The 21,209-nt window shown below is 47.2% G+C and overlaps 1 protein-coding gene across 1 annotated transcript in view; it reads right to left on the bottom strand.

Moving 5' to 3' along the window:
* Positions 1 to 21,209, bottom strand: part of LOC138488500 (cyclic nucleotide-binding domain-containing protein 2-like) — an 808,593-nt gene that overhangs the window by 538,893 nt on the left and 248,491 nt on the right. The gene's annotated exons all lie outside the window — the stretch shown is intronic.

Here is a 21,209-nt window from a genome sequence, read left to right as displayed (position 1 = left end):
CCTATGGGATTGCACCATTATAAAACACTTCCATGAATCAGGCCCTAAATATGTACAGAATAACAAAGTCAAACTAAGGAAAGTGAAACACAGAGGCAAGACATTGAGGAGCCTATGTGTCAGCAGGAGAACTAAGGGTTCCTGGTTGCGCGACCTGTGATGGGTGGACCATGTGATCTGACAACTGCACCAAGACCAGAGAACCCCTACGTGTTGACATGGAAACCTACTATTTGCGTCAAAAGGGAAAATACTATTGGTGCATTTAAAGCTTGGGGAAAGGAATCGTTAGCTATGAAGAATTGTTGGCACTTATCTTAAAGAAGGAGCCTCAAGATACTTCCTTTATTGACAACTGTAACATTGAACTTGGGGAGGGGAACCCTGAGACTTACAGTATTGAACTTGGAGAAGGGAATCCTGACATTTAAAATGTGTGCAACTGTATGACTTTAAATCCAAGAGAAGGTAACTTGAAAACTGTGGTGAATTTGTTGGTACTTGGGGAGGAGGAGCTGAAGAATAAGCTTGAGCTAGAAATAGCTCAGAACATTATTTTTGGAACACTGTTTAGTGTATGGTTGACATCCCTACACACTGTTTTGTTATAGTTGTGAGGGCAAGCATAGGTTTTGGACACAGACGGACTTTTAAGGTGAACTTACTGACACAGACTATCCTTAGTTTCTTTAGGTAGGAAAAACCCACCTTAGCATAAGGCAAGTTAGGCCTTACACCATCCTGACATTTAAGTTAATACAGGTTTTTCTGTTACATTCAATCTGTTGTCTGTCTCTGCTTCCAGGATGCCAACCTCACAGATGGCAAAGACTGACCCCAGTGTGCATCATTCAGCCTCACTTCAATGAGGCAGCAGGTTAATTGGAGGTGAAAAGGTGCTTTCATTTCTCCATTTAATCAGCCGCCTCACTCTGCAGCACTGATGAAATGGAGGGGCATGGAGTGCAGATAAGATCTCTGCCGTACTCACCTCCTCCACCTCAGGAGTGAGCTTCATTTTACACCTGCATGAGATTTTCATGCAGGCATTCAAATAATGGATTCCTTTGGACTCCGTCTCGGTTTTGCAGCTGGTCAAGACGAGGTGAATACCATAGGAATCCATTATAAACGTTGCCTGGAAAGCATATTTACAGGTGGATGCAGTGGAAAAATAAAAGTGTAACAGCCTCGCTTTCACTCTTTCATTTTCCACTCCATCTCCTGATTTTATTAAAAATCAGTTAATTCATCAATTAATCAACCAGAGAGTCCCACTAATAATTCCTCAATTAGTAATCTGAAGGGTCAGTGGTGGCATAATCAACCACAAGGTGAATTCAAAATGTAACGAGGCAAATCTTTTGTGAATGAGTCTAGAAGCCAAACCCTGGCCCCAGGAAGCAAAAAGGGGCTGTCCAAAGCCAGGAGGAGCAAGAGAACCAGAGAAGCAGATGTGCCTAGCCAAGCTCCCTGGGGACAAGGGAGAGCTTGGAGAGGGAGCTGTCAAAAGCAAACACGGTTATAAAAAAAGCTGCAACGCTTTGCATAAGATATCCCTACCCTCTGTCAGAGCCTGAAGACTTTGGAGAAGCAAGTTATCCTGGGTGTTTAACAAGGTGCATTCCACTTCTTGAGGGACATGGATGGCCTGGAACTTGAGGCCATCCACCTGCAACCCCAAGGCTTTTGCAAGAAGTGACAACACATGTGACAGGAGGACTACTACAATATCGATTGACTGAAAAGTACCCTGAGTGAGGAGGCAGAAATACCCATTCCAAGAAGAAGGCATATCTGATAACAAGCTGCCTGAAATACAAGGTCTGAGGTGAGACCTAGGAAGAACTCTGAAAAACCAGATTCCTTAAACCATAGGTCCTAGGTAGAGACTGATACACATGCAGAACCCAGATCCAGGGGTACCATCTACTGTATCCGAACTGCAGGGACAAAGAAGGAATAACTGGATAAACTAATACCAAAGGTTCAAGTGGAGCAATGACAAAACTCCAGACCGAAGGTCAGGTCTGGCCAGAGATCAAAGAGGGGTATTCAAAGCCAAGCTCAGCTGCAAGAAGGGGTCATTTAAAACAGTGAACTAACTTGGTGCTAAATATGGGCTGGTTCTCTACCAAACTACTAAAAGGGCCAAAAAAAAACCAGAGCCTTTCTTACAACAATTCTTGCCCTATATCTTCACAAGAGTGGGAGGAAGCTGTCAACGTAAAGAACTTAGTGAGGTGAACTGAAGACCACTACAAGGCGTGAGGTCTTGACCAGCCAGCGAAAGAAGAGAGGCCTGAAAGGGCACCCAGCCGGTGAGTAGTCCAAGGAAGTGTCTAGCCACATGGAGTGTTATTGTTGATACTAGAATAGGGATGGACTTACAATGAGTAGGTTCTGAACTTTTCTGTTGCCTTAACCTTGGAACTTTTTGATTATAGAGTTGGGAGGCTAAAGAATGACTAAGCTTAGGTTTGAAGAATTAATTGGACACCTTTTGGAAAGATTTTTGTCTTATTAGATTAGGGTTTTTCAGAAATAGAGACAGAGACTGCTGTACACACAGGGGTAATGATCTTCTTGGATCAAGAGAACATTCCTGGTGTGTGACACCTGATGAGAACCACCCTTCTGTTGTCCTATCCTGTACACTTTTTGTCTTACAGTTATAGTGCTTTTACTTAGAAACTATAGGCATTTATTAATTCCCTACCTGAAGAAAACTGTCTAATAAAGTCCCTTCAGGGTATAAAACCTTATTCAAGTGTCTAATTTTTCATTGTTCACCCTACCACAGTTCCTTAAATAATTCTGTACAGAAACAATCTGGTACTGGAGTTTTGCAAGCAATCATTGCATTGATGGCCTCCTGCTGCCTCTCCACTTTAATTCTTTCACCCAAGACTGTTCTATCAGCTTCCACGAGTTTTGGCAAACCTACCCTATCCAAGAGGCTCTCTGGGTCGGATTCTGTCTCCCAGCACATGCTGTCATAAAAGTCCTGGAAGCAATAGTTAAAAGCTTCATTAGAATTCACCAAGGACACACTTATGGTGAAAACAGCTTCAATATAGTAAAAATTCTGATAACCTGAGAGTCTCCTCACAAGAAGGTCCCACCATCACTTCTCTTGTTCCCAGAATAGTTTTCTGTTTTGAAAGACTGCCCTCTCTGCCCCTACATTATATAAGTGGTACATCTTTACTAATTACTAAATGACGCTTGACTGTTAGAGTTGGTTTAACGGGAAGTGAACCGTGTCCATCTGCTTGGCGTGCATGGTAACATTCAAAGCCTTCGAGTAATATGGCTTCCTGATGGTCAATGATACGTTTTTCTGCCATTTTTGAATGAAGGTATATGGCGCCCTTTCCCAAGTGATTGTGATCGAATAGATGGACAAACTTAATGTCAGCCAATTAAATTGAATGGAGCTGTTGGCTGGAACTCAGAATTGCTAACAGTCTGCTTTTGTTGAGTGGATTTTTATGATCACTGTCCCGTATAGATAAAAAAATTAGGAAATATTTGTTTTCCTTTCGGAAAAGACTATGGGCCTCATCATCATCACGAGTTGGGCGGTAGCCCTTTAATGCAGTGGTAACGGTATTACCGCCGCATTTAAGGGTCCACCCAAACATGGGTCTGGTGTGTTAGAGCTGGGGGTAAACGCGCACGAAGAATTCCCATTTTCGGGTGCTATTAGCGCCAATGGACCCAATGGGGAAATACAATTACCGCCCAACCCTTGATCTGGCGCTAATAGCGCCGGACCGGTTGGCGGCAACGCTATTAGTGCGGGTGGTAACCCAGCGGTGCCCAACTCGTGATGAGGCCCTATCTGATTTTTCTTCATGTTGCAGTTTTTTCTTTGGAGGATCAACATCTTTAACTGTTTTGTCATATTCCTTTACATAATATCTCTGATTCCTTCGATCATTCGTTGACAGTTTTTTCTTTTTGGTGAGATCGATTATGGGGGTCTGACTTAAAAAGTGAGTTATTCCACTTATTTTGTTGGCTGTTGGTGTTGCATTACTATTCTTTATTTCACTGATCCTAGGAGTATCAGTTTGTTCTGTCCCTACTAGGTTAGGAAAACTGCCCCTTTGATTCTTCTGTGCCCCTCCTGGGGCTGCGTTACAGTTCTTTATGTTCGCTTTCCCTTTAGTGTGGTCAATAGATCCAACTTTGGTTTTATGCGGACACTTGGCTGTTTTTGTCGGTGTGTTGACACCCTCAATATTGATAGGTGTGATGTAAATAGGGTTTTCATCACCTCTTTTATGTTGAGAGGTTTGTTTTTCTGCCTGCCACGTATTTCGTAAAAACCTACGAGATCCCTTATTTATGGATCTGTGCTCTCATGTTTTTCATTTTTTTATGTGTCAGCCTCTTGTCATTTTCTTCTTTCAAGTGGGTTTTAGATTGTTTAAGGTTTCCAGGTAGTGTGGCTGATGTAAGCGCATCGTTCTGGTTTTTCCTCGGTTGTAACTTTGAAGTTGTCTTCACTTCCTGAAATTATTATTGATTCCTGAATTTTTGTTGGAAACTTACGTAAACAAGAATTTGCATTTATCTCGTTAGTTTGATGGTCATGGGTAGAAGGTTCTTTGGTCAAGAGTAATTTAATTTCATTCAGTCATTGTGTATTTAAGCGTATTTCATGCACCACGGTGTCATGAAGATGATGAAGGACTGTAAGACCATAATGAGAGCAGCCAGGGACGAGGTTCCACCTTCAGTTGACTCATTGTTGATAGTCATTTCCAATAAACGGCAATGAAGAATAGTCTCGGTACATTGTAGAGTCATCAATGTGTGTGTTCTCAGGTCGTAATGATTCTTCTGTTTCAACGGCTGAAATATCCTGAGTTCTGAAAAGACTTGGAGTCATGCTTAGTTGGTTGCGCAAACCCTTGATTGCCTGTATCTCATTCTCAAGGCTCGCACAAGCCTGGAAGATTGTAGTGTTTGCTTGATGTTCTATTTCAGAAAGAACGTGGGCCGAGATTTTGCTCTCAAGGTTTTCTGCGCAGCTGTCAATTGGTAATTTTTCATAGATTGGAATTAAATTATTTTCAGAAACTGTGCCCCCATCCTTTATAACTTGACTAAATAATTTGAGCAGTTGGGGGGTAAAGAATGTGGATATTTTCCCTTGTTTGTTAGTACCAACACCTTCCGTGTGGTTTACCTTATTACCTACTGTGAGGTTTCCTGCGTGATGGGAGTTGGCACTTCGGAGCACATAACCTTTTGCTTTCCCAACCATTGTCACTGTAACTGGCTGTTTCCAAGAATCAAAAGGACTAGCCCCGCAGACTCCTCAGTTTTTCTAGTTGAAAACTGGAGTGCAGTTATTCACGTGAGTTTGAGATTTAAAATTCCTAGATTCAAACTTGCTGCTGATATGCAGCACTTTTTCCTTATCTGCATGTGATTTCTACATGTGTGATGTTTGCTGACAGGAAGAGAGCAGATGAAACAGTCGCGTTTCACTCACCGTTGACAGCTGGTGAGTTGCGGGAGCCTCTTCTTCCTGTAAGGACTCTCTCAGACACCATACGCGGTTCAGCAGATTTGGGGGATTGTATTAGAAAAATGCTCTAGCTCACTGCTGCATCAGGCAGCTACGTAGAAAGGTGACGCTGCAAAGAGGATTCTGACCGTCCATACACACTGGTACCCCAGAGAGTGGGGAAAGCTTCCCCAGGCTTCCCGCAGACTGCAAAGGACTGCGACAAGCTGAGCTATGCAGACTGCTCCACGCCTGCACACCACTCCAGGGTTCTCACAGCCTCACCAACGCGCACCAGTGCTCACTGCTCACCACCACTAAAATAGCAGGAACAAACAATATGGACTCCTAAAAGCCGGGAGCAAATTGCAAAGAGCGCCCTTTACCTGAGTCAGGTTTTTGTTGTCAGATACTAGCTGTTACGTATGCGGCCCCTGCACTCCGGACACCAGTGGACAAGATTACTGGAAAGCGAGTGAGAAGCGAGTATGCTTGAGCACAAGGTACAGAGATAGGCAATTGTTGGGGGTTGGCGGGGAAGGGAAGTTGGGGGGGACAGTTGGGAGTCAGCCTATGTCAGCACATATAATATGCACGCTGGTTATGTTAAGATTACTGGGTCACACAGTAGATTTTACCTATGTCGGAGGTACTTAAAATAGCCTCCTGGAATGTCAGGGGGCCCAATAGCTACATTAAGAGGAACATGATTAAGACATACCTGAGACGCCAAAAGATAGAAATAGCGCTCCTACAAGAGACACACCTCACTGAAGAGAAACAGACGGACCTAGCCAACAGATGGAATGGTACCACACTGGGCACACTATACTCGACATACAGTAGAGGGGTGTTAGTATGGATAGCACCAACTGTCCCCTTCCGGGTCCTTAAAATGGTCAAAGATAGGGAAGGTATGATGATCAGGCTGCATGGCTTTCTGGAGAAAAAGGAAGTGTGTATCATTAACACTTATGCCCCGAACCACGACACTGCTGACTATTTCCGCTCTTTATACCCCCGATTGGCTCATACAGAAATAGCACATTAATATTGGGGGGGTGGGACTTCAATTGTACATTAAACCCAAGGCTACACAGATCAGATGACAAGCTCGTGCAACCAGCCCCTGCAGCTAAAGCCCTAAACACCTTGCTACAATCGTTCAATCTGACCGACATCTGGAGAACCCTTCACCCACAGATCTGCAGATACTCGCATTACACAGCCCCAAAAGACTTACGCACTAGACTAGATTATGTCTTCACAGGGGTGGAAACCTTCAGCGAGATCACGACTGCTGAATACAAAGCGCAAGTACTGTCGGACCATGTGCCGTTAATAGTCATGTGGCGTGTTTCCCCCCCCCAGAGCATGTATTCAGACTTGGGAGCCCAGAAGCGAATCCCTGAAAGATGAGGTGTTGCGCGAACATCTTAGGGCGGACATTAGGGACTACTTCACACACAACATAGGTAGTGTAGCATCTGCTGGAACGCTTTGGGAAAACTTTGAGGTGGTAATCAGGGGGATAGCAATAGCTGAAGCTGGAGGTATACAAGCTATAATAGGGAGAGACGTATCTAAAGCGGAAACTGCATTAGGAGATATAGACAGTGCAGAAGGTATGCCTGGTGATCGAGTCTGTGAGGCTAACCGATTGAAGCACGAATGCCTGAAACATTGGGACAGACTGGATGCACATTTTACGAAATATGTATAAAAACAGCATGCAGAGGGAGATAAGCCAGGACGCCTTTTATCCTGGTTATAAAAAAGCAAATCTAAGTGAGACATGATAAGAAACATGTATGACGCAAGAAGGTAAAAATAAATGCTTCCTTAACTATTATAAACACATATATGTTGAGACATCGAGGATTCAACCCTCAGATAGACGAGGCCCTAGCACAGACAGACCGATATTAGATCTCGAAGCTGCCGAATGGTCGGAGGCTCCCATAACCTTGGAAGAATTAGAGAGTACGATCAAGGGGCTGCCAACTGGTAAGACACCAGGAACAGATGGGTTGCCCAATGAGTTTTACAAGGAATACAGTACGGATATCATGCCCCGATGCTGGCAATGCTAAATGAAGCATTTGACGTAGAGGTCCTGCCGGTATTGCTAATAGAATCGCGTATCATACCACTGCTTAAACCAATTAATCAGACAGAGGGCCTCATCACGAGTTGGGCGGTAATGCCGGCGCTATTAGCGCCAGCATTAATAACCCTACCGCCAAACCCCCGGCGCTATTAGCGCCGGATCACGGGTTTGGCGGAACGGGTATTGCCCATTCCCCATTGGGCCCATTCGGGAATTCCTCATTCCCCATTGGTCCCAATGGGGAATTTTTGCACTATTACCACCAGCGAATTTCTCGCTGGCGGAAAACGTGCCGAAAATCGGCAAAATTTTGGCGGATTTCCCCCCAGCTCAGAGCTGGGGGAAATCAGCCAAAGCCATGATTTGGCAGACCCTTAAATGCGGTGGTAATAGCGCTACCGCTGCATTTAAGGGTTACCGCCAAACTCGTGAGGAGGCCCACAGATTGTGGGTCATATAGACCACTGTAGCTACTAAATCAAGATGGGAAAATACTCACGACCCTATTGACCAACAGGCTTAAATTAATAATAGGCAGGCTCATAGAACCGGACCAGACAGGTTATGTGCCGAACAGGAACATTACATGGAACCTGCAAAGGTTGCACCATATCATTGACCACACTAAGAGTAGCACTAATCTATACGCAATAGCTTCACTAGATGTGGTCAAGGCATATGACTCGGTTAGATGGCCATGGCTGCTAGCCACACTAAAAAGGTTTGGCATGGAACCTGCATATATTAAATGGGTACGCCTGCTCTATAGCAAGCCGGTTTGCGAGAGTCAACACAGGCAATTAAATTTCAGAACAGTGAGTGCTTAAGAAAGGCACAAGGCAGGGATGTCCATGGTCACCCAGGCTGTTTATATTGGCTCTAGAAAACTTGGCCGTGTACCTCCGCAAGGAGTATCAGGAGGGCGGTATAGACACATGGTAGATGGAATCTGATCTCCCAATATGCGGATGATATGCTCCTATACCTGCAACACCTGGAAACCAACTTACAATATATACTGAAAGTATTTGAGCGTTATGCTGACCTGTCAGGCATTACAGTCAACAAACAGAAATTGTGCTTGTTCCCCGTGGCAGGATATAGAAGTAAAACAGTAAACTCATTACCAGTTCTTCCGGTGAGGTGGGAGGTCGAAACATTCAAATATCTGGGGGTTGACATCTATCATGACCCAAAAATGGAAGACACAAAAAACACACAGAAGGCAGTCGACAGGGTAGGAAAATGAATAGATTTCTGGGCTACATTACCTCTTTCACTGATGGGCAGAGAAGCGTTACTGAAGATGGTGGTCCACCCAAGACTCCTTCATTACTTCACTAATGTCCCATACAATATCACAGGATGCTGCTTTAGGAAACTAGACACTGTATGTGGGGGGTTCCTGTGGCGTAACTCCAGATGTAGACTAGCACTGGCGAAATTGCAGAAACCATATAACCAAGGGGTATTAAAGTGCCAAACTTCGAGGCGTATTTTGGGGCGTGCCAATTACAGTTTGTCACGGGAGGGTTGTCAGATCAGCAGACTCAGGATACTCCCCTACTGCAACCCGCGTGCAACCCCTTCTTCTTAAAGGAGGTGATATGGATACACCCGACACAATTTACAAGCCCCCCGCTCCTGTTGATGCTAGAGAAAAAGGTATGGCATAAGGCTTGTCGACTATTAAGAAACAAAACAACATACTCACCTCAGATCTCACTGGTGGCGCTGGGAGGGGAGGATGCGCAAAACAGGAAAAAGCTGAGAAGATATTGGGAACCTCGGGGGTGGAGACAATAGGAGACTTACTACGGGACGGAAAGCCAGTAGACTTCAGTACACTCACTTTAGAAACTGGATTACATGGAGGGAAACAGTTACTGCATGCCGCTTTACTTATAAGGCTGAAGCAGAAATGGCTGGCAGGGGAGTTAGTACAGAATGAAGCGAGTACAGAATGAAGCGATAGAAACATTCTATGATATAACAGAAGGGGTCCACGCAGTATCAAGATTATAAAGCTAATTACGACCCATCGTGGAAGTGAGCTCGAGTTGACCCGCCAACACTGGGAAGAGGAACTGCAAGTACCAATAATGGACAAAGAATGGGAAAGAGCGATAGCTTATCATAAAACAGTGTCTAGAAACGCAAAACTCCAGCTAATACAGCTATGTGTAACACACAGGGTGTATCTAAGCCCCCGTAAAAATGCAAGTTTTAGCAAGGTAGAAGAGCAAAGATGCCCAAAATGTGGGATGGTGAACGCTGACATGGTGCACATGTTCTGGGCCTGTGGGAGAATCCAACAATACTGGGAAGACATAGCACAAATGTTAGCCAAAGCAGACATAACATTAGACATACGTTCTCCCACAGACTACCTGCTTAGCATCTTCCCACGACCGAAGCAGGCGAAACATGTTAGCATACTGAAAGACCTGGCGTATATCCTGGCGAAATGCAGGATCGCGATGAATTGGAAGGCACACAAGGGCCCGGAGGCACGATGGTGGTGGGGGGATCTTCAGAAATGTTTGCTTGCCGAAACCTCAGTTTGGCAAGAAACAGCCTGTCGGGGACACAGGGAGCAGAACACAGATTTAGACACCTAGAGAATAATGCTTCAAGAACTGTTGGGCTCTGCACATGTCACAAAACGGACTGAGTATTCAAACCCGTAACCCTCATCAGAAAAGTTATTATGGTCATGAACACCTGGTATGGACAAACAGTTCATAGCGTATAACTGCAGAGCAAAAGACACAGGCTGAAGGGTGGGTGGGGGCATTTGGGCGGGAGGTAAAACAAGGGATGCAGACACAACATTTGTTCATTGTTAAGAAGATGTAGATAATGGGCCTCATTGTGAGGTTGCCGGTCCGGTAACAACAGTACCGGTAAGCTTAGCGGTACTGTTGTTACCGGACCGGCAAAGTACGAGTTCTGCTCGCGGGTGCCTTTTCGCCCGCCAGGTCTTACCAGGCAGGCGGACCGGCACCCGCGAGCATGCCATGTCGGATGCGCCGGCACCATTCTTGAATGGTGCCGGCGCATCCGGCCTCCCCATTCCCATTGAGTTCAAATGGAAATGGGGTCTAATATTTTCTGGCGCCCGGGAATGGGCAATTACTGGGTCCGCCGGGGTTGTAATGCCCCGGTAATTGCCCATTCCCGGGAAAAAATAAATCTCCGGCGCCACGGTTACTGCCGGAGTCATAATGAGGCCCAATGTCTGTAAGTTATGCAACATGTTAATAAAAATATATTTTTTAAAAGGCTCTTACTAAACATGGAAGTTGCGTTAGGAGAGCAGTATTACAATGACGCAGGGGTTTGGGGAAGTTTAATATAATTTTCGAAACTCAGGTTTTTACCCCACTATTTGCTTCTATTAGACCTTTACTCCAGTCTCATCGATTGCATCTTTGGGGGTACAAACATCACATTCAGGCATGTCATAACGTTGGATATCTTCAGTAGTATGGCAGTAAACATTGTTGTGGTCTCAGGACCCTCGCAGCATTGGGCACAAACTCGATAGTAGAGGCATTTGATGCTCATTACTAGACAAGATAGAATTAGATTAGAACTAATTCTATGAGCATACTCTGACCGATGAATGCACGCAGGGGTCCCAAGTTACCCAGGATCCAGGACCCAAACGCCAAGTCACCTGGATACTGTTGTGGAGGAGGCTTGCGGTGCTACAGCTGTGAGTGATAATATCAGTGATGTTGCTGGCCTAGCTTGGTATCTAAGTCCAGCATTTGCGCTTCACGATTGCACACATGGCCCCTTGTGTGGCTACGGGGGTCTCCAGCACCATACGGTTCTGAAGTACCATGGTGCAAATGGATATCTGTTCTCAGAACAATAGTGTGAGTGAGGATGCAGTGGCATTTGCAATATCTTCGATCAATTGGGACAATCGGGTCAGACGGTCCCAGTTTACCTTGATCCACCGGGCTGGTATGAGGTAATCTATTGCAGTGATAAATCGCTCCCAGACGGAGCTTATTTTAGGGTGGGGCAGAGCTGGGAAAGAGCGGGTATGGTGTACGTCAGGCAGGACATATCTCATGTAACAACTCCTTTCCAGTTAATGGGCAGCCAGGGATAACACTTGTCCCCACAGATAAAGAAGGTCCCGGAATACATTTCATACCCATTGGGCAAAGGTGGATACAGGATCAAAAGCAAAGGTGACATTATTAATAACCACACTAGTTTTGGTGGAAAGGTAATATTGACACTTTCTGTTTCCCATGAATAGCGGATCGCAGTTGACATAGCATACAAGGCCAGTAGCCTGAGATGAGAGGTTAAGTGCTGCTGGCTTCTTGAGTACCTGGTCTGGGGTGGGAAAATTCAGAGGACCAGTAAACCATAGTTGGGAATGGTCTGGGGCCTTAGGACCAAGTAACCAGTTTGAGATTGAGAGCTAGGCAGGCGGTGTCCCATTGGAAGGGGAATGGGGACTCTGGGAAACTTGGAGAATGTCATGAGGTAAGTGGGCACATAACCAACAATCGGTGATGTTAAAGATGCAGGCATACTGCCAGGTGAGAAGCAAGTAAGTGTTCTAACTGTGAACTCCGGGCTGAGTGGATGACCCATCATTCTCACGACAGGTGGTTTGAAAAAAGCAGCAGTCACAACGAGGCGTTAATAGACCAATGAACTGTGAATAATAGCAACAGTAGTAAAATAACCAGATATGGGGTGTACCCGATACAAGGGGAGTCAAAAAACTGGAGGTGGTATGCAAGGAGTGGGATCTTAATCAGGGTTGTGCCGTCTGGGGCCCCGACTGATTGATGAAAGAGCCAGAGTAGCAGTTCCCATAGGGACCTCAGGAACAGGTGGCAAAGCCGAAGGTCCTGGTTCAGTACATGCGAGTACTGGTGGACTGAGAGCAGCGGTCTTTGTCTACAGCACTGCTCGTGCAGGGCCTGCATTGCTGGAAGGGCCTGGCACTGGCAGGCTGGAGGCGGGGACACTGGTGGAGGTGTCACCGGTCGCAGTGGGGCTGAAGCCAGGTCACAGAGGATTGGGCGTAGTGGAGGCAATGACCCTAGGGGGTGCAGAGACTCGTTGGCAATGGACAACATGGATCCACTCTGTGAGTCCGCCAGATAGCAATGAGGCATTATTCTAGTGCTGCGCACTGAGGTGCCTTGCAGAGTTTATAAAGTGTCACTATATTCTAGTACTGCAGTGATAAATTCGGCATTAGTCAGCTCTCAGGTGAAGACTGAAAGGTCAGGGATGGCGCATTTAGTCCATGTCCGAGAGTACATCACTGATCTGATTGTTTGCAGCATGCACTGAAGCTTCCTTTGGGTGGGTGTCTGTAGCTGATAGCGTCTTAGACATTAGGCAGCAAGGAAAGAGGCAGCTTGCTGGCATCTGCCCATGCATCACAGTTCATGGACATGCGCTAAGCGGCAATGCAGGCATGTATACCTCATTGAGAGTTTCAAGTGCATTCTATCTATCTATCTATCTATCTATCTATCTATCTATCTATCTATCTATCTATCTATCTATCTATCTATCTATCTATCTAGCCATCTATCTATCTATCTATCTATCTAGCCATCTATCTATCTAGCCATCTATCTATCTATCTATCTATCTATCTATCTATCTATCTATCTATCTATCTATCTATCTATCTATCTATCTATCTATCTAGCCATCTATCTATCTATCTATCTATCTATCTATCTATCTATCTATCTATCTATCTATCTATTTATCCATCTATCCATCTATCTATCTATCTATCTATCTATCTATCTATCTATCTATCTATCTATCTATCTATCTATCTTTCTAGCCATCTGTGTTTTCATATTGCGCCGCAAACCCAAAGACCTCAGGCTCACAACAGAAACAACATAAGTTGGAACCCCAGTGAGGAGCAGCTGGGGGTTGTAGAGCCTCATTTAAACCCAGTTAGTTTCTATGCATAACTGATAGAATTGTAGGAGAATCCTAGGACCCATTTGTACACATTTTGGTCTGCACAGGTTATTAATGTGTTCATTGGACTGCTCTAAATGCACGGTTTATATTTGCAAGGTAAGGATGCTTTGCTAATCAAGTGTAGTTCCTTCTATTCATCTTTTAAGGTCTGTTGTTCTGGGCAGTGTAGTTATCCTACTTTCACGTTAGTTGGAGGCGCTCATTTTCATACATTTCCTTATCATTTACCACCTCACTGTAGGCAGCGCTATGTTGATACCGTGAATCCTAGCTATATTCAAGTAGTGTATACAAGTATTGTATGTGTGCCACTCGTTAAACAAGTGTGCAGCTCTAGCGTCACAGCAGGTGTGCTTCCCTTTAAGAGAAAGGGGTGTCATCCACTCAGCAGAAATAATAGCATGTGCACATATACAGTTTAGTTGCACACAAATCATCAAAATAATTATTTCCTGCAGTTCAAGGACCCCGCAGAGAACTTCGGAGTTTCGCTGAGGCAATATTACAAGTTCACGGCTCTAGTACTCGGAGTATTAAAGGAGCTCAGCAAACCCATATTGCTACCTGGCAAGAAACTCTTGAGCCAGGGGCATAATGTTTCCAGTTCACTGCCTGAGGAATACATGAACAAGAACAACGTGTTTCAAGAGCTTAACCAGCGTGTTACCAGCACCTGGTTCACGCCATGGAAACACAGAAGACCACAGCTCAGGACATGCCACTCCAGGAAGAGTCTGAGAGGGAAACGGACAAACCATAATAGTGGGCAGATCAGTTAAAGGCTCGGTCTACCCCTCTAATTCTAAAGCAGCCACAGGTAAACTCAGAACCAGCAGCCTAAGATGCATTGGCCCGGGCTGTGGTATTAATGCTGGTTTTAGAGGTTTAGTCTTCTGATGTTTGTTATCTGTTGGGAGAAGTGTTCAGTCGCGATTTGTGGTTGGTTATAGTTTGTATGTATGTTGTGTGCTTGAACATAATTTGACCATGTCAGTGTGAGAAGCAATACGATGCCCTGATGGGTATGTTGGTGAGGGATGCAGACCAACTTGAAACCACATATAGCAGATCATAACATGACAGAGCAAGGCAAGAAAAATAACTAAAGTTACCACAAAGTATTATAAATCATATCAACGCATGAAAACTACATTACAAGGCAAAACATTCCCTGTGTTCCTATCACTGGTTTCTTGCAGGCAGGTCCAATTTCACCTTCACACATTTTGTATGCTCAAAATAAATAAGACCTCACCTCAGCACAGGCCACAACAGAGAGGGCCAGAGAGGGAAAACTACAATTCTAAATGATGGACAGGCCAGTTATAGGCTTGCTATAGCCCCACACCCAGCCTAAAGCTGTTGCATGTGCACTCAGAACCAGCCCCGGGCGCCCTAGCTTTTTCCGAACTATAGTTCACAGGTTCACAACTTCCTGGAGGTCCCGCACAGGGGGAGAGGAGAACACTGTAGAAAAGCTCACAGCCCCAGCTGAGCAGTATTGATGTTGGATATGGATGTGGCAGGCGATTGGCGAGTGGTGGAAGGAGATAAAGGAGTGGAGTTGCAGGAGCTGGACATGAGAGGAGGAGAAAGAAATTGAGGAGGTATTTGTATTTGTATTTATTGATTTATAAAGCGCCTTACGCCAAAGCGCTGTACATGGAGCAACATAATACATAAAACATGAACGATAAAACTGTTGAAGCATTACAAAATGAATCAATCAAACAACAAAACAGTGAAAAGAGCAATTAACTGAAGGGCAGGGAGGAAAGGGAGATGGGACAGGTTGGGGGGAGTGAAGGAGGAGAGCAGGAGGAAGAAAGGGAGGGTAGAAGAGGGGGGGAGAGGAGGGGAGAGAGTCAGGGAAAAGATTAAAGAAGGGGGAAGTACAAGGGGGTAGGGGTCTTAAGGAGGATGGAGAAGGAGAGATTTAAGGGAAGTGCGGAATTAAGTGAAGGTGGGGGAAGAACGGATAGCAAGAGGAAGGGTGTTCCAGTTTAGAGGAGCTAAGAGCTGGAAGGAGTGAAAACGGGAGGAGGCACAGTGGGGTGGGGGTGAAGTGAGAAGGAAATGGTCGGCGGATCAAAGGGAACAGTAGGGGGAGTAGAAGGAGAGAAGGGAGGAGAGATAAGGGGGGGGCAAGACCATGGAGAGATTTGAAGACAAGGCAGAGAAATTGAAATTTAAGTTGGGAGTGAAAAGGAAGCCAACCAAGGTAGAAGAGAGAGGAAGAGATGGAATCACGGGAGGTAAGGAGACAGAGGGTGCGAACAGCAGAGTGGTAGATGGAGTTAAGAGGGGCAAGGTGAGAAGTAGGAAGTCCAAAGAGTAAGGAAGAGCAGTAGAATGGGCGGGAGAAGATGAGGGAGGAGATTAAGAGTTTAGTAGCGTGGAAAGTGAGAGAGGGCAAGATTTTGCGAATGTTGAAGAGGTGGAAGCGGCAGGAGCGAGAAGTGAGGGAGATGTGTTGGGAGAAGGAGAGAGAGAGGAGTCAAAGAGAACACCTAAGTTATGAGCCTGAGGAGAGATAGGGAGGTTGGAGGGAGGGAAGTGAATGAAAGGGGGAGGAGACGGAGCGGGAAGAGAGTTAGAGGGAAAGAATATGACTTCTGTCTTGTCGGTGTTGAGAGAGAGAAATCGGGAAGACATCCAGTTCTTGATGGCAGTAAGGCAGGAAGAGAGTTGTAGGTGGAGGTCAGTTGAGAAGGAGGAGAAGGAGAGGAAGAGTTGAGTGTCGTCGGCATAGAAGTGGTGGGAGATGCCAAACGAGGAGATAACAGGAGCAATGAGGGAGGTGTAAAGAGAGAAGAGGAAAGGGCCTAGAACAGAGCCTTGGGGTACGCCATATTCAAGAGGATAGTTAGGGGAGGTACCGGCCACCCCAGGAGACTGTAAAGGAGCGGGAAGAGAGGTAAGAGGATAGCCAGTTGAGTACAGAGCCTTTGAAGCCAAAGGAGGAGAGAGTGTGAAGGAGGAGGGGGTGATCGACAGTGTCAAAGGCTGCAGAGAGATCAAGGAGAATAAGGATAGAGGATTGTTTGGCCTGGCGGGCAGTAAGAAGGGAGTTCAGAATAGAGGTGAGAGCAGTTTCAGTGGAGTGTTTAGGACGAAAGCCTGATTGGAAGGGTGGTAGGAGAGAGGAATTAGTGACAAAGGATGAAAGTTGAGAGTAGGCAAGGCGTTCGAGAAGCTTGGAGAGGAAATGGAGAAGAGAGATAGGTCTGAAATTCGAGGTGAGACGTGGGTCAGCAGAAGGTTTCTTTAGTATGGGGATGATCGTGGCATATTTAAAGGCAGAGGGAAAGGTAGCTGATGAGAGACAGATGTTGAAGAAGGAAGTGAGGTAGGGGACAAGAAGAGGTTAAATCTTAGGGATGAGAAGGGAAGGGAGAGGGTCAGTAGGGGCAGATGTGGGGTGGGCTTTGGATAGGGGGTGGAGACTTCAGAAGGGGAGACGGGCGAGAAGAAGAACATGCACGAGGGAGGAGGGGGGAGAAGAAGGAGGGAAATCAGAGGTGGGGGTGTGAATTTTTTGCCGAAGGGAAACAATCTTAGAAGCGAAGAAGTTATAGAAGTCTGAAGGAGAGAGTGAAGAATTGGAGTAGGGATCAGGAGTGGGGGGAGAGAGGAGTCGAGAGAGAGTTTGGAAGATACGGCTGGGGTGAGTCGCTTGAGATTGGAGTAGGTTAGAGAAGTAAGAGGATTTAGCTGAGGTCAGACAAGAGTCGTAGATGGAGTGATAAGAGAAGTAAGAGGTTTGGTTAGATAGCGAGGGAGTTTTGAGCCATAGTCTCTCGAGACGACTGAGGCATAGTCTCAGAGATGAGGAGTGAGCCAAGGTTGAGAGGGTTTCCGGGTTGGGCGGAAGGAAGAAAGAGGGTAGAGATGATCAAGGGAGGATGAAATAGCAGAGGAAAGGGAGGAAAGAGCATCATTCGCCGATAATAAGGAGTAGTCATGGAGAGATGGGAGAAGAGGAGTGCAAGTGTCGGTGAAGACGGAGGGGTCAAAGTTGCGGAAGTCACACCGCGAGTAGACTGGAGGGGAAAGGGAAGGAGAGGAGGAGTGAGGGAGAGGAGAAAGGGAAAAAGAGAGTAATGCATGGTCAGAGAGATAGACAGGAAGGGTAGAGACAGGTGAAGGGGGGGTAGGAAGAGTTGAAGATGAGGTCAAGGGTGGAGCCAGAGGAGTGTGTGGGAGAGGGGAAAGGAGGTAGGAATCAAGGATAGAGAGGAGGGGAGAGTATTGAGGGGGAGAAGGGAGATGAAGATTAAAATCGCCAAGTACTGACAGAGTAGAGGGGGAGGGAGAGATAAGCGAGAGGAGGTGATCCAGGTCTTCATAGAAGGAAGAAAGAGGGCCAGGGGGTCGATAGATAATCAGGAGAGAGATAGGGTGGGGAGAGGAGAAGGATTTGTAAAGGAATTCAAAGGAAGGGAAAGAAGGGAGAGCTGGAGAAGAGGGGGAGGAGATAAACTTGGGGTGGTAGAGGAGGCCAACACCTCCGCCATGGCCAGTAGCGTGAGGGGTATGAGAGAAGAAGGAGGAGGAGGTGGTTAAGGAAGCTGGGACAGAAGTGTTATGGGGGGGGATCCAGGTTTCAGTTAAGCATAGAAAGTGGAGGTTGAGGCAAAAGAATAAATCAAGAATTGCTGCGGTTTTGTTGCAGATGGATCTGGCGTTCCAGAGTGCCATGTTCATGTGACTGGAGTGGTGGGCGAGAGGGGGGTCAAGAAGATTAGGGCAGTGAGTGAGGGAAGGTGAGATGCAGGAGTGGTAGTGGGGGGGATAGGGGAGAGGACGGGGCATAAGGAGGAGGGAAAAGGAGAGAAGGAGGGAAAGGAGAAAGTGGGAGTGCAGAAAGGGGGGAGAAAGGAGGGCGAAAAGAAGATTTGGACGATTGCATAACAGGGGCTTGGAAATAGGGCGAGTCAGGAGGGCCGTAGCAGCAGACACTTGTGAAGGTGAGGACAGAGACCAGGGTGGTAGTATTGAGATGGGTCAGTAAACTGAGGACTGGGTAGAGGTATCAGGGGCCGTGTAGAGGCGACTGGGGTAATAAAGGGGAATGGGCAGGTACGGGGATCTTGGACAGTTGCTCTCTCTACTGAGAGGGGAGGATCATAGGAGGCGAAGGCAGGAGTGGAGTGGAGGTACCGGTAGTATACCCACAGTACAGGCCATAGTTGGGTTCTTGAACAGTAACACTGGGAGGGCTTCAGGCAGCAGAGGTGGTAGGGTGCCAAAGGAGAGTCTGTAGCGTTCTGTGGGAGGCCCAGGCTAGAGCGGGGAGAGTTGTAGGCGGTGGACCGGGGCTGAGGCAGGTGTTATAAGCAGTCACTCTGGTGGGGCATCAGGCAGAGGTGGTAGAGCTGGGCAGGGACTGTGAGCGGTCAGCCAGGAGGGTCAGGTAGGAGAAGGTGGACCCGCGCCATCGCTCTCAAATCCAGATGCCAAAGGAGAGTTTGCAGCGTTCTGTGGGAGGCCCAGGCTAGATCTGGGAGAGTTGTAGGCGGTGGACCAGGGCTGAGGCAGGTGTTATGAGCAGTCACTCTGGTGGGGCATCAGTCAGAGGTGGTAGAGCTGGGCAGGGACTGGAGCGGTCAGCTAGGAGGGTCAGGCAGGAGAAGGTGGATCCGCGCCGTCGCTCTCAAATACAGATGGGGTGGGCCGGAGACAGTGGTTCAGGGTTGTTATGGGGCACTCCAAGCAGTCGTGGCCCTGCCAGAGCCCAGAGAGTCAGCATGGAGAGAGAAAGGACCAGGATCAGAGCGGAGGGAGCCCTGGCAATCCACCCTCGCAGGCTGCAGCAGGCTGATGTCGGCCAAAGCCAGGATGTTGGTCCCTCCAGTAGACGCAGCAGTGTGGGAAGGCAGGTACCAGGGTAGGACACGTGCGACAGGGAGAACTCACAGTAAGTCCATGGAGTGCCGGAGGAGACAGGCTGACTCAGGCGGGTGATGTCTGCTGGGCGTGGCCGAAGACGGCTGACGCCAGGGTGGTGGACCCCCACGTAAGTGCAGCCCCACGGCAAGACAGGCAACAAGTCGATGTTCGGGTGCCAGGATAATCCCCCACAGGTCAACGGAGCGCCGGAGGGACCAGACAGATGCCGGCGGGTGTAAGCAGCACAATCCCCCACAGATCCACAGAGCGCCGGACAGACCAGTCAGATGCTGGCGGGTGGAAGCAGCACAATCCCCCACAGGTTCGCAGAGCGCCGTAGGGACCAGTCAGTTGCTGGCGGGTGGAAGCAGCACAATCCCCCACAGGACCACAGAGCACCAGAGGGACCAGTCAGATGCTGGCGGGAGGAAGCAGCACTACCCCCTACAGGTCCGCGGAAGCAGGACAATTCCCTGTCCAGAAGGGACCCAGAGATCCGTGATGGAGACGGCCCGTGGATGACAGGAGCGATCCAGGCAGTCACGACCCAGCCGATGGTCAGGATGTGTCAACAGACGCCGGCGGGCGCAAGCAGTAGGGTCCTCACACAAATGAAGAGGGGCACCGGAGACGGGAGGAACCAAGATGGCGGCGGACAGGTGATAACAAGAGTGGATGTTTGTCAGAATGAGATGATCGTCAAGAGAAGGTGGTACACTCAAGAGGGAGTGTTGCCAAGAGGTGTTAAGAAGGTGGAGGGAATTGCCAGGAGGAGGAAAGGGTCATTCCTTATCCAGTCAGGTCAGGAAGCAACCAGGAGGCCCGTTCGGGCCCTAGGCTGGTCACAGAGGAGATTGGAGATTTGATACAGAGGCAGGGAGATTAGAGGCACTTCAGTCAGGGATTAAGAAGGTGGGAAGGCTGAGTACAAAGTAAGAAGAAAGGAAGGCGCACAGACTCACAGAAGAAGAGGAATCTGATTTGCGGCTCAGCTCACCTCACCTCAATGGAGAAGATGCTGGTATACAGTTGACTAGTGAGGGACTTGACACGGGTGACCTACAAACCTGTGGGTACAGTATAGGGAGTCTTTAGGCATGGGGCCCTGTAAAGCTTGAAACTAGTTAGCCCACAGAATAAGAGTCTGAGAGAACAAGAGGTCCAAACTTGCCACTAGGAGGTGTGGAGCCAGTGCCAGATGAGAAAGACTTGTTTCGAGGAAGTGCTAGGGGCAAGTGCTGTTACGCTGGTGATACTCTGGAAAGTGATCCTTTATTTATTAGATTATTTGCAAATACCAGCTTGGCCACGCCCCCCTTGCCACAATTCTTTATTAACAGCACGCACGCGCATTCGCATGCACGCATTCGAGGAAGTGCTGAGGGCAAGTGCTGTTACGCTGTTTTGCTGGTAAGCGAGAAGCGTTAAGCAGCCTCATGGTTTTGTAATTATATTTGTATCTGTTTTTTACATCACACACTTCATATAGCTGAACCTATCCTACTCACTTGATATTTGTGGCTGCTCATCATTTTCTTTAACCTGACAGGCATAAGCCCCACAATATGGCAACTTAATCGGTCCGTACACCTTAAAAACATTGATGCGGACCCATGCACCACTCGTAGTCTTGCCAGTTCCACCCAGGCTCACTCTGGCTAAGATGTCTAACACAGTGAA

This window comes from Ambystoma mexicanum, chromosome 9 (genome assembly GCF_040938575.1).
Source record: "Ambystoma mexicanum isolate Mex_15411 chromosome 9, UKY_AmexF1_1, whole genome shotgun sequence".
Classification (NCBI taxonomy): domain Eukaryota; kingdom Metazoa; phylum Chordata; class Amphibia; order Caudata; family Ambystomatidae; genus Ambystoma; species Ambystoma mexicanum.
The sequence above is the reverse complement of the archived record's forward strand: the minus strand, read 5'-3'. Positions and strand labels throughout refer to the sequence as shown.